Here is a 15,602-nt window from a genome sequence, read left to right as displayed (position 1 = left end):
GCTATTAAAAACAAGGAATTTCCAAAATTTGTGGACAAATGGATTGAACTAGAAATTGTCATAATGAGTGAGTTCACACAGAAGCAAAAAGAGCTAAATGGTATATACTCACTTATATCGAGACACTAGCCCAAGGTGTACGTCCCCATGAAAGACCATGATTTTTTGAAGTAAGACCTTACATGTCTTTGTTTTTTTTTTCACCAGTGTCTGTTGTTATGTTCTGTTTTTCCTTTCTGATTTTGTTGATTTGGATATTTTCTCTCTGCCTTTTAGTTAGTTTGGCTAAATGTGTGTCTTTTGTCTATCTTGGTGACTTTCTTAAAGAACTGATCCTTGCTTCTGTTCACTCTTGGTATTATCCTCTGTTTCTAGTGTGTTGACTTCAGCTTGAGTTGGATTATTTACAGCCATCTACTCCTCTTGTGTGTGTTAGCCTCTTTTGTTGTGGAAGCTTCCAGAGGTGCTGTTAAGTAGCTAGTATGGATTCTCCCCAATTTCTGTATGAAGGGGCTTAGTGCTATGAACTTTCTTCTTAGTATTGCTTTCATTGTGTCTCATAAGCTTGGGAATGTTGTGCCTTCATTTTCTTTGAATTTTAGACAGTCATTAATTTCTTTTTCATTTCTTCCTTGGCCCAGTTGTCACTGAGTAGGGAGTTGCTCATTTTCCATGATTGTGTAGGGTTTTTGTTATTTCTGTTGTTGAGATCCATCTTAATCTATGGTGTTCTGAGAAAGCACAATGGGTAATTTCATTTTTTTTTTGGTATAAGTTACGGTTTGCTTTGTGACTGACTACATACTGCCAGTTTTAGAGAAGGTTCCATGTGGCACAAAGAAGAGAGAATATTCTTTTGTGCTTTGGGTGAAAAGTTCTGTAGATAAAATTTGGGTTCACGGGATTCATTCCATCTGTTGGTTTCATTATTTCTCTGTTTTGTTTCTGCCTCAGTGATCTGTCCATTGGTTAGAGTGGGGCACTGAATTCTCCCACAATTGTAGTGTCTGCATCGTCGTGTGCTTTAATAACAGGTTTGTTCGGGTTTTGTTGCTTTTTGTGTGTTTTGTTTTTTAATTTTTTTAAATAAAGGTGTGTGCCCTTGTATATTGTTCAAAGATGTTCTGAATTGGAATGCCCTGTGGTAGGCTTTTCCTTTAGTGAGAATGGCATATTCTTCCCCATCTCTTTTCATGAATTTTGGTTGAAATTCTACTGTTTCATGCTGTACTAGTCTATTAAAGAGCTGGCTCTATAGTTGGATTAGACACCCAGTCTCACAACCCAAGCATGCTTGTTTTAAAATTCCCTTGAACATTCCAGTTCTGGGTCAGGAGACCATCTGACACTAGGACAAAGAGAGAAAACAAAGCTAAACAGCCCATGGAAAGACACTATGTGACTTCAAAGAGCTAAAATATAAGCTGTACTTTAGGATCTTAAAGAAAAAAATATTTTTTAAAGATGTATTTATTATTTAGACAGCATGTGTGCCTGCACGCCAGAAGAGGACACCAGATCTCACTACAGATGGTTGTGAACCACATGGTTAGTTGCTGGAAATTGAACTCAGGGTCTCTGAGACAGGATTTGTAGTCTTATTGAATATTGTTAAAAATCTCTAAAGAGGGTATATACCATTGGAGTCTTTCTGCTTCTGGGATAACTCACTCATTATGATCATTTCTAGCTCAATCCATTCATCCACAAATTTCGGGAATTCCTTGTTTTTAATAGCTGAATAGTATTCCATAGTGTATATGTACCACAGTTTCTTTATCCATTCTTCTATTGATGGACACTTAGGCTGTTTCCATGTTCTGGCTATTATGAATAAGGCTGCTATGAACATGGTTGAGCAAATTTTCTTCTTGTGTGCTAGAGAATCTTCTGGGTATATTCCAAGACGTGGAATAGCTGGGTCTTGAGGAAGCCCTATTCCCATTTTTCTGAGATAGCACCAGATAGATTTCCAAAGTGGCTGTACTAGTTTGCATTCCCACCAGCAATGAAGGAGTGTTCCTCTCTCCCCACATCCTCGCCAGCATGTAGTGTCGCTTGAATTTTTGATCTTAGCCATTCTCATGGGTGTAAGATGGAATCTCAGAGTTGTTTTGATTTGCATTTCCCTGATGATTAAGAAGGTTTAGCATTTCTTTACCTGTTTCTCAGCCATTTGATAATCCTCTGTTGAGAATTCTCTGTTTAGTTCCAAGCCCTACTTCTCAATTGGGTTATTTGGTTTGGTGGTGTTTAATTTCTTGAGTTCTTTATATATTTTGGATATTAGACCTTTGTCAAATGTAGGGTTGGTGAAGATCTTTTCCCAGTCTGTAGGCTATTGCTTTGTTCTCTTGACAGCTGAGCTAGAAATGATCATAATGAGTGAGTTATCCCAGAAGCAGAAAGACTCAAATGGTATATACTCACTTATATCTGCATATTAGCCCAAGGGGCATGTCCCACAAAAGCCTTCACTTACTAGGAAACTGGGAGAGAGGAGAGGACATCCTATTGGGAATCTAGATGAGAGAAGCATGGGAGAATGGCAAAGTAGAAGGATCCAGAGGGTCCTAGAAACCAACAAGTAGAACATTATGATAGGCAGATTTGGGCCCAGGGGTCCCACTCAAACTAAGGAACCAGACAAGGACAATACAGGCCATAAACTTTAAACCCCTACCCAGATCTAGCCAATGGTCAGAACATTCTCCACAGTAGAGTGGAGAGTGAGATATGACTTTCTCACGTATTCTGGTGCCTCATATTTGACCATGTCCCCTGGAGGAGAAGACCTGGTGGCACTCAGAGAAAGGACAGCAGGTTACCAAGAAGAGACTTGATACCCTATGAGCATATACAGGGGGAGGAAATCCCCCTCAGGAACAGTCATAAGGTAGGGGAATAAGGGGAAAATGGGAGGGAGGCAAGAATGGGAAGATACAAGGGATGGGATAACCTTTGAGATATAACAAGAATAAATTAATAATAAAAAATCCCTAAAGAAAACTGAAACAACCTGGTGTCAGCATTTTCTGAGTTCCTATAGATGTTGGGTTTTTATAGTTTCCTGTTTAATGCCATGTAGGATACAGATAACTATATTATTCTACAACTGAATGGCTTACCTGACAAATACTGAATAAGCTTTTCAGGGTATCTGCCTGCATCTGCAGACACACACCAACGGGTTAAAATATAAAATAAAACCCTCAGTCTAAACTATCTTGTTTGTAAGGACCAAACAAACTCCCTTTTGAAAAAGAGACTCCATTTTGCAAAGGAAACTCCATTCTGTGTTCAACCTATCCGAAGGCTGAACCCAGATTCCAGACTAAGCACACACTAGCCTAAACAGAAACAATGTTCACTGGCCACTCAATCAGCTCACCTTGGGAAAGTCCAAATACACTCTCTGCTGGTCAAGCTGAGCAGCAGGGTGTCTGGCACATAGCAACAACCAATTAGGAGAGGCCAGGTCAAGGTTCCTAATGCCCCCAGGACTGCCTCAGCCAACATTTTCTATAGGCCAACTTGCCCCTACATCTATTACCCAACCATGAAACTCTAAGTCTTGTAACTCTCTGCTTACAGCTTTTCTGCCCAGATGTCATCCAATCTTATACTGTAGAACCCATTTATTTGTCTAAAACCTATAACAAACCCCTCTCAAATAAGACTCCAGGCGACTTCCCTTCACCTGCTGCATCAGCGCATTTGAGGTGTGTCCTGGGTTCCAACCTGCAATATAAATACAACCTTGCCATTGCATTTGGACTTGGCTCTTGGGTGGTCTATTCAGAGAGTCTCTCAAAATTTGGACATAACATTGTTAGTAACTCCAAACATGCCTACTTAAGATAACCAGAGCTGGATTCCTGAACACTTAATATGCATTCCAAAAAGGTGATAGGTAAGATGATTGGCCCTTCCTGGAAATATCCAATTCAAATGCAGCCCACCTAGGAAAGCACTCACAGCCCCACCCACAAGAGCTGCTGCAGCACACACAAACAGGCTCCCTCTTCTCCACTGCATTCAGTAGTTTTGCTAATGCTTTACACTTCACCCAGCCCTCAATGTGTCCATCAGCTGACAAGACAGGAGGCAGACCTGTCACTGCTGAAACCCCTACCTGGGCTTGCGAGCTCTGCCCACTATGCCTACATCATCAGCCTCAGCTGCACCTCAGCATCAAGCCCAGCCTACCACTACTACCTATGTTATCACAGCCCCACTCACAACACCTACAGCACAAGCTACCCCAGCAGAGACAGCTTCTGTCCCGGCCCCCCAGACACACATCTACAGCCCCTTAGCTCAGCACTCACACCTTCTCACTAAGAACATACAATACTTCCCGCCACAGACAAGGTTCTCAACCCACACACCAGCTATGTATGTTGTGGTTACATTTGTAACAGTGGCAAAATTCCAGTTGTAAAATAGCAAGAAAATACATGAGGGACTGTGTTAAACAGTCACAGCATTAGGAAGGTTGAAACCCACTGCCCTTCCCTGACCTTTGCAACCACAGCCCCCACCCACTACTCTATCTCAGCAGGTCACAGTGCCCCACTGCTACAGGTGTTCTCTGCCAAATGAAGGTCAAGTGAGGATTCAGCCTTCTGCCCCCTCCTCAGAAAGTGACCACTCACATCATAGCCTTGGCCTGGTGCTCTGCATTCCCTGCTCACTTATCTCACCACTCACACAGCCCAGCCCACAACAACTGCCACAGCAGAAACAGCCCTGGGCCCCCTTCTCCTTCAGCGGTTCTGGGCAACATTAAGTAGGGACCAAAAGTTACACTGACACAATCCAGCACTTAGTGAAAGGCATGACCTCAATCAAGCCCTGCATCAGCAAGAGAGCTCAGCCCACCACTCTTCAGTCAGCTCTCACAACCCCACACTAGTATACACCTACACAGCCCCATCCTGCTCTTAGGGTGACCCTCCCTCCACTCAGGTCAACATCCTGAGCCCAGCCCAATTTTGTAAGTGATCACCTAGCCTCCCAGCCTGGCAGGCCCTTACCTCCAAGCTGCAGGATCCATAGCCACGCCCCCAACACCTCACCACTTCCTGCTTCCCTAGTAATCAGGTGGGCTTGACCCCATGCAGATGCAGATTGTCCCTCACACCCCTGCCTGAGTCAGCCTACCTTCCCCCCTCAGCTGTTAGCACTCCAGGACTCCGCCCCTCCCCCACCCATGGTCCCCCTTCTAGTGCCTGTTCCCAAGGGCACAGAGTTTCCTTCTCTAGCTCTTACTAGGTCCAGATCCACCCACCCTTCCACCCTAACATACAAGCCCCGCCCACCACTATTGACCTCAGCAGTCACAGCCCCACCCACAAGACCAGCACTAGTCCTCCTGCTGCAGGGCACCCTATCCTTATTTCCAAGTTTTCCCATAGACTCCTTCTCCATTCAGCCCTGGCCCAACCCTGACACTCCTTTTTGACTTCTTTCTGGGCCAGCTGTTATGGACCCTTGCCCCTGCCCTCCTTAGAGGTCCTCAGGATGAGCCTGATCCAATGGTGTCCCTAATGGTTAGAGCAGCCTGCTGTGCTGATCTCACAAACTGCCTGTTTGCAGAAGACCAAGCCTTTAATCCCACCACTTGGGAGGCAGAGGCAGGCTGAGAACTGTGAGTTCCAGGGCAGCCTGTTCAACAAAGCAAGTCCAGGACAGCCAAGGCTACACAGAGAAACCCTGTCTCGGAAAAAAAGGAAAGAAACAAGGAAAAGAATGAAAGAAAAAGAAAAAGAAAAGAATAGATTAGTCAGGGGATGGACAAAGGCACCTGAGTGGATGGTTGTAAACTTCCCTCAACAGTTTTACAGGAGCAACTGGCTCATGCCTGACCAATCATACTTTGTGGTGCTGAGCACCCCCTCACCTGGGGTGGGGGTGTTTCGGCTTGAACCTCAATGCATGGCCAGGACACTGTGAGCTGGAGGCCTGTGCTGCCTGGTGACCACAAGGCTGAGCCCACCAGGGGTCCCTAAGACTGAAAGTCTTGGAATCCACTCCAAGGGAATGAAACAAGGAAACTCTGGAGCAGAGTTTGTGCCCTTTGCCCTCCTGTGGCTGTGGTCTCCCTCCTGGAGGGTCTCAAGCAGTGCTGGGCCAGCCCCACCTCCTGCCACCCACTCTTCCACCTTCCTCCTGAGTGTGGAGGCAGGCAGGTGGCAAGCTCTGTGCTGTTCCTCCTGGGCCCTCCCCTTCTTGCCATTAGGCTGTGAGCTCAGTGAGGAGGCCCAGGTCACATGGCCTGTGTGCCCTGAAACTCCACTGACATTGATGCTCTGCTGCTTCTCAACAACATGCCCTACAGTGGGGTTTTGCTTAAGGACAGGCCATGCAAACCTGGGGTTTGGTGCTCTTGTGCCTGTCTGTGCAGTTTGAGAGTCTGGGGTCAGGGAGGGGAAGTGGCACTCACTGGATAGGATGGAGGCTTCTAGAGAAAGGCCCCACAAGGTCCTGCCAACAGAAGTGGCCATGCCTGAGGGAACACAGAGGAGGGAGTGTCCCCTTGCCCTATTCAGGTGTCAAACTGTGTTAGTGGATATCAGCATAGAGGCAGTCAGTCCTCTGGTTGTCCTGCCTGCTGACTCACTCTGAGGTCATTGCCTCCAGTACCAAACCTAACTTCAGCTGAGAAGCACTTACAGAAGAGACCATGCTGCCCCTTTTGGTCAGCAAATTCTGGGCTATTAGGTCCAAAGGCACCTAGTTCCCCTTCAGCAAAAGGAACCATTTCCCTTCTGTGCTGGGAAGGGAAGCTTCTGGGCAGATAGCTGTGTCTGATGCCTATGAGCACAACAAGACTCATGTTGGCATCCTGGCTACTTCAGTATTGCAAATGTCTGTTTGAAAATCATTGAGATGGGGCTGGAGAGATGGCTAAGTGGTTAAGAGCAAGCACTGTTTGTTTTTCCAAAGGTCCTGAGTTCAAGTCCCAGCAACCACATGGTGACTCACAACCATCTGTAATGTGATCTGGTGTCCTCTTCTGGTATGTAGGGGTACATGCAGTCAAAACACTATAAACATATTAATTAAATAAATATTTTCTTAAAAATCACTGAGTTACAAAAAACATAAAGGAAAGATTACTAAGCATGGTTGCTGTGATCTCATTGAATGACTTATTTTGTGATTATCAAATTTTACCTCAGTAAAGCAATTTTTATTTTCCTTTATAGAGTTTCTTTCTCTTCTCTTCTCTTCTCTTCTCTTGCTCTCTCTTTTTCTTTTCTTTCCCTCTTTCATTCTTTCTTTCTTCCTTTCTTTTTTCCCAAGATAAGGTTCCTCTGTGTAGTCTTGTCTGTCCTAGACTCACGTTTTAGACCTGGCTGGCCTTAAACTCACATAGATTTGCCTGCCTCTGCCTCCCTTAGTACTGAGATCAAAGGCTTGCACCATGACACCTGGCCCTAAAATCTCTAGGCAACTGTTCTATTAGGTGAAAAGAGGAGGAGTTTACTGACCAAGGGCCCCATGAGGATCCCATGATGCCTGCCATGTCCATGGGTTCTTTGAGGCCTCAAAGCTCCCCTTTCCCCTTTTGAGGAAACCTCAGTAGGCCCAATCTCCGCAAGGACTTGTGCAGGTGCTTAAAGATGTACTAGTTAAACATCATGTCCAACCTTGGGCAAACAGCCCCAGCAGGCTGAGGGAGGCTAGCTTCCCATGGTGACCCTCCTGGAGTAGACTGAAGTCAGCTCTAAGTTTCTCTCAGGGTTTACACTCCCAATCCCTTTGTTCATTCAGAGACATTCTTTTCTTTTCTTTTCTTTCTTTCTTTCTTACAGTCTTGTGGGGTTTGTTTTTGTTTCTTTGAGACAAGATTTCTCTGTGTAGCCTTGTCTGTCCTAGAACTCAATCGGTAAACCAGGCTGACCTCAAAGGCACATAGATCTGCCTGCCTCTGCCTACTGAGCTCTGGGATTAATCTCCATGTCCAGCGATGCTGTGCTTGTTAAGAAGCTTGTTTGGCATAAGAGATCGCTTTTACAAGACCTCCTGTCACCAGGTTTATCTTCCCCATTTCCATTTTTTTCTATCCTTCTCGTCTCCTGGCACCTCCCTCTCAGGACCTTGTTACTGAAGAGTGACCTGCAGGTTCAGTCAAACTGCCACCTGAAGGGTGTGCCTGAGTACAGGAGAGAGAATAGGCATTCCTGTGATACCTCTGTCCATATCTGTGTACTGATTACGTATATATAAATGAGAGGTCGAGCCCGGCAGAGAAGAATCAGCAGTAAACGTGGGACAGCCATATTCTGAAGAGAATGTTGGCCGCCTTAGATGCTTTGCTTCTGCACTCTAGTTCTTATAATGAATTATTAAAGCACTTCAAAAGCTTCTTTATTTTCATTCTAAAAGCCTGCCCTTGCTTCCCTGACAAAGTTTCTGTGAATTTAAAGGCATGAGAACATGCAGGTAAAACTCACAGACAGAACAACACCTATGAGGGCCAACTAAGCTTCTACACCACCTACCCCAGCAGGGGCAGAGCTTAGAGCAAGGGAAGAGCAAGCAAGGGAGGGATAATTTGCACTAGGAAATTTGCTTTAAAATTGCTTAGATCCACAGGATGAGGTTATTTTAACTGTAGTACAACACCCCCAAATTTCTGGTTACTTCATAGTCCAAAGCAGATTGGAGGAGAAAACATTAAAAAAAAAAATGCACCAAAAAAAGCGTAGGAATAAAAGGTCCTGAAAACAAAAAATGACATCAGTTCTTAAATTACTTCATGATGCCAGAAGGAAAAAGGAAAATGGTTTTTTATTTTGGTGTTATGTTTTTGTTTTTTGGTGAAACAGTTATAAAACCTCCAAAAATGCTCCTACTGGTTCCTCTAAGCTAATGCTCCTACCACAGCAGGGGTTTTACAGACCAATGGGCCAAAGACAAGAAGAGATATGTGAAAACGATAAAAATTAGGAAGAACAGCTGCAGCTACCAGATGGTTTTTTTTTAAAATTGTTTTCCTTTATTAATTTATTCTTGTTACATCTCAATGGTTATCCCATCCCTTGTATCCTCCAATTCTTCCCTCCCTCCCGGTGGTTTTGAAGGCCCCTGCACTAGCTCCAGGAGGTGACCAGAACCTACAGCAGGGAGGAAGCTCACCTGTGTGGGGGCTTTTTTTTTTTTCTTATTCACTCACTCACTCACTCACTCACTCACTCACTCACTCATTTGCTTTACATCCCTACAGCAGCCCACTCCCTCCCCTCCTCTGGGTCCCACCCTCCTACCCTCTTTTCTCTCTCAGCCCCCTCCCCTTCTCAGAAAATGAGAGCCCCCACCCATCAACTCACCTTAGCACATCAAGTGTTTTTTTAAAGCTGGCCTAGATGCTGGTGGCTGGGGGCACGAAGGGTGGGGTGACTGGCAGCCTGGCAGCCTGGCCTTAGGCCCCAGACCCTCCTCCACCCCAAGCCTCTCAGGAGAGCCACTTGCTAGTGCAGGTGAGCCAAAGCCATGGCCTGGCATGTGGCACAGATCAGGCAGGACAAATGTGCCTGAGAGGCCACAGGCAGGCGCTGACAGACACAGCTTCATAGTGACAATGCTAAAATATTTCTGACCTCCAAGTCCTTTTTCTATTTTCTCCTCTGCTCTGATTAATTTCTACACATCAGGTTTTACCAGCTCAGACCTCTAATTGGAAACACTGTCTTGGATGCAAAGGAGGTCTAATGAGCTCCCATCAATTCAAGCAGAGCACCTGCTGCTTTCAAAATGACCTGTGGCATTTAAGCCAAAGGGCTGACTCTAGAATGTGGGATTTGACCCTCCCATTTCAGGTTCATAGGTGTTTTTTCTTTCTCCTTATGTCCTTTAACCCCCTTTCCTGGGTCAGTCCGACAGAATAGCCTTCTGGCTCTGTGACAGGGACAAGGAGAACAGAGCAGCATAAGAGATAAATACAAAAAATCAAGGCTAAAACAGAGCTGGTAACATGTCCTTGAAGAGAGTTACAATGTATCCTTCCTCTCTTCTCCACCCATCCTATCAACTACCTATGAGATCAGCTTCCTTGACCCAAAGAGATGTTTATGTTGTGACTTTGATGTTTTGTGTACTTTAATTTTGATACAATTTGACAGGATACATAACAGTAATGCAGTACTTCCAAAAACTAACCGTTTATGGCTGACAAATTTCAAAAACAACAACAACAAAAAGCTATAGTTGTTAGGAATAAAGAGCTGCTAAAGGTAGGTAGCCTCTGTTGGGTCTCAGTTCCCTAAGGAGTACTTAGTTGTTCCAAGCTGGCCTTCTCAGGAAATTTTTTATAAAGGTGGGATGGGGCTTTCTCTATAGTACTATTAAATCTCATGGTATTAATAAATAAAAATTTGATGCGGCTAAAATAAAAATATTTTGATAAATAAGGGTTTGTATATAAAGATTGAGATAGATACATATATATTTGCAAAAAAACCAAGAAGCTTTCTCATAACCTATAAAATCCCAAGTAAGTTATTTAAAGTACACAGAAGATGCATAAGCTATATAAGGTATATGAAGAACAAAAATTAAAGGCAATATTATGCTGTTAAAGTTTATAAGGTTCATGTTAAGCAATTAAAAACATCCTGTAAAGTATATCAAATAAAGGTTTAAAAATATCTGACTCTCATTACATAATAACTGAAAGTATCAGACTGATGTAACTGATCTTCTGGGTTAATTTCAAGAGCTGCCTTGCACTGCTTTCTTGAATGATTCTGGCATATCATCAACTATCCCTACATGTTTGTTACTGGAAGGTCCCTATGTGTCCCTTGCATCTTAATTACCTATAAGGCTAATGGCTTTGAGGTCGATGGAGACGGATATAGAGTGTTTAAAATAGCACTTCGTTCATCACTTGAATTTTCCGTTTTCTAACAATGCACAGGTTGCCCAAGCAGATAGATAGTCCCCAGGTTGCAATAAAGAGCCAATGCTCTGCTCTCAAAGCACAATCCCCCTTTGGGTGCTGTGTTCCATGGCTCTAACATGGTACGTAGTTTTAAAGGGCTCTGTGCCTCTGGATAGACAACCTGAGAGGCTGGTTGAATTGTCCTGGACATACCCACCTGGTCAGGCTTGATATCCTGAGATCCCCTCATTGAACCCCATCCTATTATAATGTCTACAAATAAAAAAAAGACTCTATTAGACCTTTGGCTTTTGGCCACAGCTCTGGAACTCATGATCATCTATGGGACTTTTAGAGAGGAAAAACAACTGTAACATGTTTGGAATCAGTGCTTATATTAGCCCTCCACATATATTATTTACTTGGAAAGTCCCTCTGCTCCAAAAAGTAGGGAATGTTTCCAAATTATTTGTATCAGCTGTTTCTCTCCAATTGTATAGATTTCCCATCCAAACTAGCCAAAGACACACTGTACAAGTAACAGCATATAACCGCTTTACAACCCTCCACCTCCGTTCAATATTATGATTATAATACGGGTACTGATAATTCTTTTCACAATGGTAGAAGGCATTTGTAGGTTGAAGGACATAAGAGTCTCTTGGATAATCAGACACCGGTAAACTCATCTGGACTTTAAAAATAAATAATAATTAAAAATGAGGGAACTTCTGAGGCCTGGCCTGATCAACTGAGGCTTTCCCCAAGGCCCTGATCTATGGGCAAGGCACTATATTCTTCTCCTCAAAATTAGGATCCTGTATGGCAGAGCCAGTAATAGCCTGGGGCCATGCATTGGGAGCTTTCCACCCAGAAGCACTGATGTATGGGGAAGGAAGGAATGTAGCTCATTCTCTAAAACCAGAATTATGCTTAGTAGAGCTGGTAATGGCCTGGGACCAGGGCCTTGGAGGAGCTATGGCTCCACAACCTGTGACCTCAAGTCTTCCAATCACATGGGGCTGTGAATACCAGAACCAAGGCCACTATGTGCTCAGTCCATAAAGCTCTCAGGGTGTCCTGTGATTCCCCTGTGTAACTTTGAACAGCTTCCTGCTGACTGTGTCCCACTGTATGATAACATCTGCTGATTTTGTCCCATCTCTCCACTGGAAAAGGTGTATAAGATGTAGTACTTCTTACAAACCTGCTTGGCCTAAGACAAAGCTGTAGCGAGATGTTTGGTGTCTTAAAGAACCCAGTTATGCTAGGTAAACATCTTTTTGTTTTAATCCCAGGTGTGGGCTATGTGGCTGCTTCAGATTGTCCACAGCAGCAGACTATTTGCCTCCTGTGTGCTTTGGCAGCGACACAGTTCTGCCAGCTGAAGATAGTTTAATTCTGGGGACTCTAGAGAGGGGATAAAAAGACCAGAGCCCCAAGAGAGCAAGCCTGGCTCTTTCTCCTGCTGCTTCCTGCTCCTGCTGCTACTGTTGCTGGTTTGTCACTTGGTCATGAGAAAAGAGGTGATAAGTAGATTTTGGAAGCCAGGTGCTGTGGTGCAGGCCTGTAATCCCAGCCCTCAGGGAGGAAGAGACAAGCAGACCTCTGTGAATTTGAGGGAGTCCAGGACAGCCAAGGCTACATGGAGAAATCCTGTCTTGAAAAACCAACTGAACAAACAAAATAAGAAGAAGAAGATGAAGGAGGAGGAAGACAAGCAAGGCTCAGGATGCAGGGCTCCTCAGGTCCTCAGGGTTGAGATATCCCTTCCTAGCAGCAGCAGCAGCTGGAGAAGGAGCCCACGGAATATTTTTGAGAAGGAAAGCTGGAAGACCTTTCTTTGCCAGCTCTGCTCTGGAGAAGACTGGAAAATCATGGCAACTTACAAAGCTTTTCTTTGTCTCCCACTTTTTGTGAAGAGAACCTCCTCCTATCTACACACCGCATTAACAATGTGCTTCAAGCTCCTCATCAGCAGACAGTGTTGTTTACTAAAAGGTACAAGACTTTGACAATGCACTCCAGTTTGTCCCTTTAGATGTCTGAAGACAGGCAGTCTGGTAGGCAGAGGAGAAGCCGGTTTATTTCACATACATGTGACCTTACACATGAGTCCTTTCTCTTTACTGGGGTCCTGCCACAGCACAGCACACCTTTCGCCAGCCACTTCTGCCATTTTCTGCATCACAATAAAAGACCAGGAGAATGTGGTGTGGTCAGTATAGCTGTGTTTCAAATTGGCTAGCCTAATCCATTTTGTTTTAGATCTATAGCTACTTCAACTTCCAGAGGGACAAGCCAGAGCTCCTGGGGAATACAGTCAGGAGCAAATCGACTAATGTGGCTGTGGTGAGCGAGGCACAATTTCCATTTACAAGTGCGGGGCCACATCCAAAAATGGATGAGGCTTTTACCTACCCGATGTTCCTCTTGGTTGCATAAGGCCAAGAAAGATGGCAAGAAGTCCCACCAAGGGGTTCCCAACAAACAGATACTTACAGGCAACCTTTCCCCAGGTCCTTCTAGTACACTGAAAAAGAGCAACATCCCTGTAACTGCCCATGACACCTGTCCACCACAGGAGACAAGTGGCGTGAGCTGAGAGTAATTAAATAGCAAGGAAACACATGAGGGGCTGTGTTAAAGAGTCACAGCATTAGGAAGGTTGAAACCCACTGCCCTTCCTTGACCTTTGCAACCACAGCCCCCACCCACTACTCTATCTCAGCAGGTCACAGTGCCCCACTGCTACAGGTGTTCTCTGCCAAATGAAGGTCAAGGGAGGATTCAGCCTTCTACCCCCTCCTCAGAAAGTGACCACTCACATCATAGCCTTGGCCTGGTGCTCTGCATTCCCTGCTCATGTATCTCACCACTCACACAGCCCAGCCTACAACAACTGCCACAGCAGAAACAGCCCTTGGACACTCTTCTCCTTCGGCAGGTCCAGACAACACTCAGTAGGTATCAAAAGTTATACTGACACAATCCAGCACTGAGCTAAAGGCCAGACTACCTCAATCAAGCCCTGCATCAGCAAGAGAGCTCAGTCCACCACTCCTCAGTCAGCTCTCACAACCCCACACTAGTGTACACCCACACAACCCCATCCTGCTCTTAGAGTGACCCTGCCTCCTCTCAGGTCAACATCCAGAGCCCAGCCCAATTTTGTAAGAGATCACCTAGCCTCCCACCCTGGCTGCCCCTCACCTCCACACTGCAGGATCCATAGCCACGCCCCCAACACCTCAACACTTCCTGCTTCCCTAATAATCAGGTGGGCCCCTCACACCATGGTTGGCCCTCACACCCCTGCCTGAGTCTGTCTACCTCCCTGCCTCAGCTCTAAGCACTCCTGAACACCGCCCCTCCCCCACCTCTGCCCTCATCTGTTCCCAAGGGATTCCACATTGTACAAAGTTTCCTTCTTTAACTCTTACTAGGTCCAGATCCACCCACCCTTCCACCCTAGCATACAAGCCCCGCCCACCACCATTGACCTCAGTAGTCACAGCCCCACCCACAAGACCAGCACCAGTCCTCCTGCTGCAGGGCACCCTATCCTTACTTCCAAGTTTTCTCATACTCTCCTTCTCCATTCAGCCCTGGCCCATCCCATGACACTCCTTTTTGACTTCTTTCTGGGCCAGCTGTTTTGGACCCTTGCCCCTGCCCTCTTTTGAGGTCCTCAGGATGAGCCTGATCCAATAGTGTCCTTAATAGTTAGTGCATCATGCTGCACTGATCTCACAGACTGCATGTCTGAAGAAGACCAAGCCTGTAATCCCACCACTTGGGAGGCAGAGGCAGGTGGAGAACTGTGAGTTCCAGGCCAGCCTGGCCTACAAAGCAAGTCAAGGACAACACAGGGTACACAGAGACACCAGTCTCAGAAAAAAAAAAAGAAAAGAAAGAAAAAGAAAAAAGAGAAAGAAAAGAAAAAATGTGTCAGGGGCTGGACAAAGGCAGCTGAGTGGATGGTTGTAAAATTCCCTCAACAGTTTTACAGGAGCAGCTGGGGCAGGCCTGACCAATGGTACTCTGTGGTGCTGTGCACCCCTTCACCTGGGGTGGGGGTCTTTAGGCCTGAACCTGGATGCATGGCCAGGACACTGTGAGCTGGAGGCCTGTGCTGCCTGGTGACCACAAGGCTGAGCCCACCCAGCGACCCTAAGACTGAAAGTCCTGGAATCCACTGGAAGGGAAGGACACTCTGGATTAGAGTTCATGCCCTTTGCCCTCCTGTGGCTGTGGTTTCCCTCCTGGAGGGTCTCAAGCAGTGCTGGGCCTGCCCCACCTCCTGCCACCCACTCTTCCTCCTTCCTCCTGAGTGTGGAGGCAGGCAGGTGGCAAGCTCTGTGCTGCTCCTCCTGGGCCCTCTCCTTCTTGCCACTAGGCTGTGAGCTCAGTGAGGAGGCCCAGGTCACATGGCCTGTGTGCCCTGAAACTCCACTGACATTGATGCTCTGCTGCTTCTCAACAACATGCCTGGCAGTGGGGTTTTGCTTAAGGACAGGTCATGCAAACCTGGGGTTTGGTGCTCTTGTGCCTGTCTGTGCAGTTTGAGAGTCTGGGGTCAGGGAGGGGAAGTGGCACTCACTGGATAGGATGGAGGTTCTAGAGAAAGGCTCCACAAGGTCCTGCCAACAGAAGTGGCCTTGCCTGAGAGAACACAGAGGAGGGAGTGTCCCCTTGCCCTATTCAG

This window comes from Acomys minous (genome assembly GCF_964271855.1).
Source record: "Acomys minous genome assembly, chromosome: 7".
NCBI classification, from domain to species: Eukaryota; Metazoa; Chordata; class Mammalia; order Rodentia; family Muridae; genus Acomys; species Acomys minous.
The sequence above is the reverse complement of the archived record's forward strand: the minus strand, read 5'-3'. Positions refer to the sequence as shown.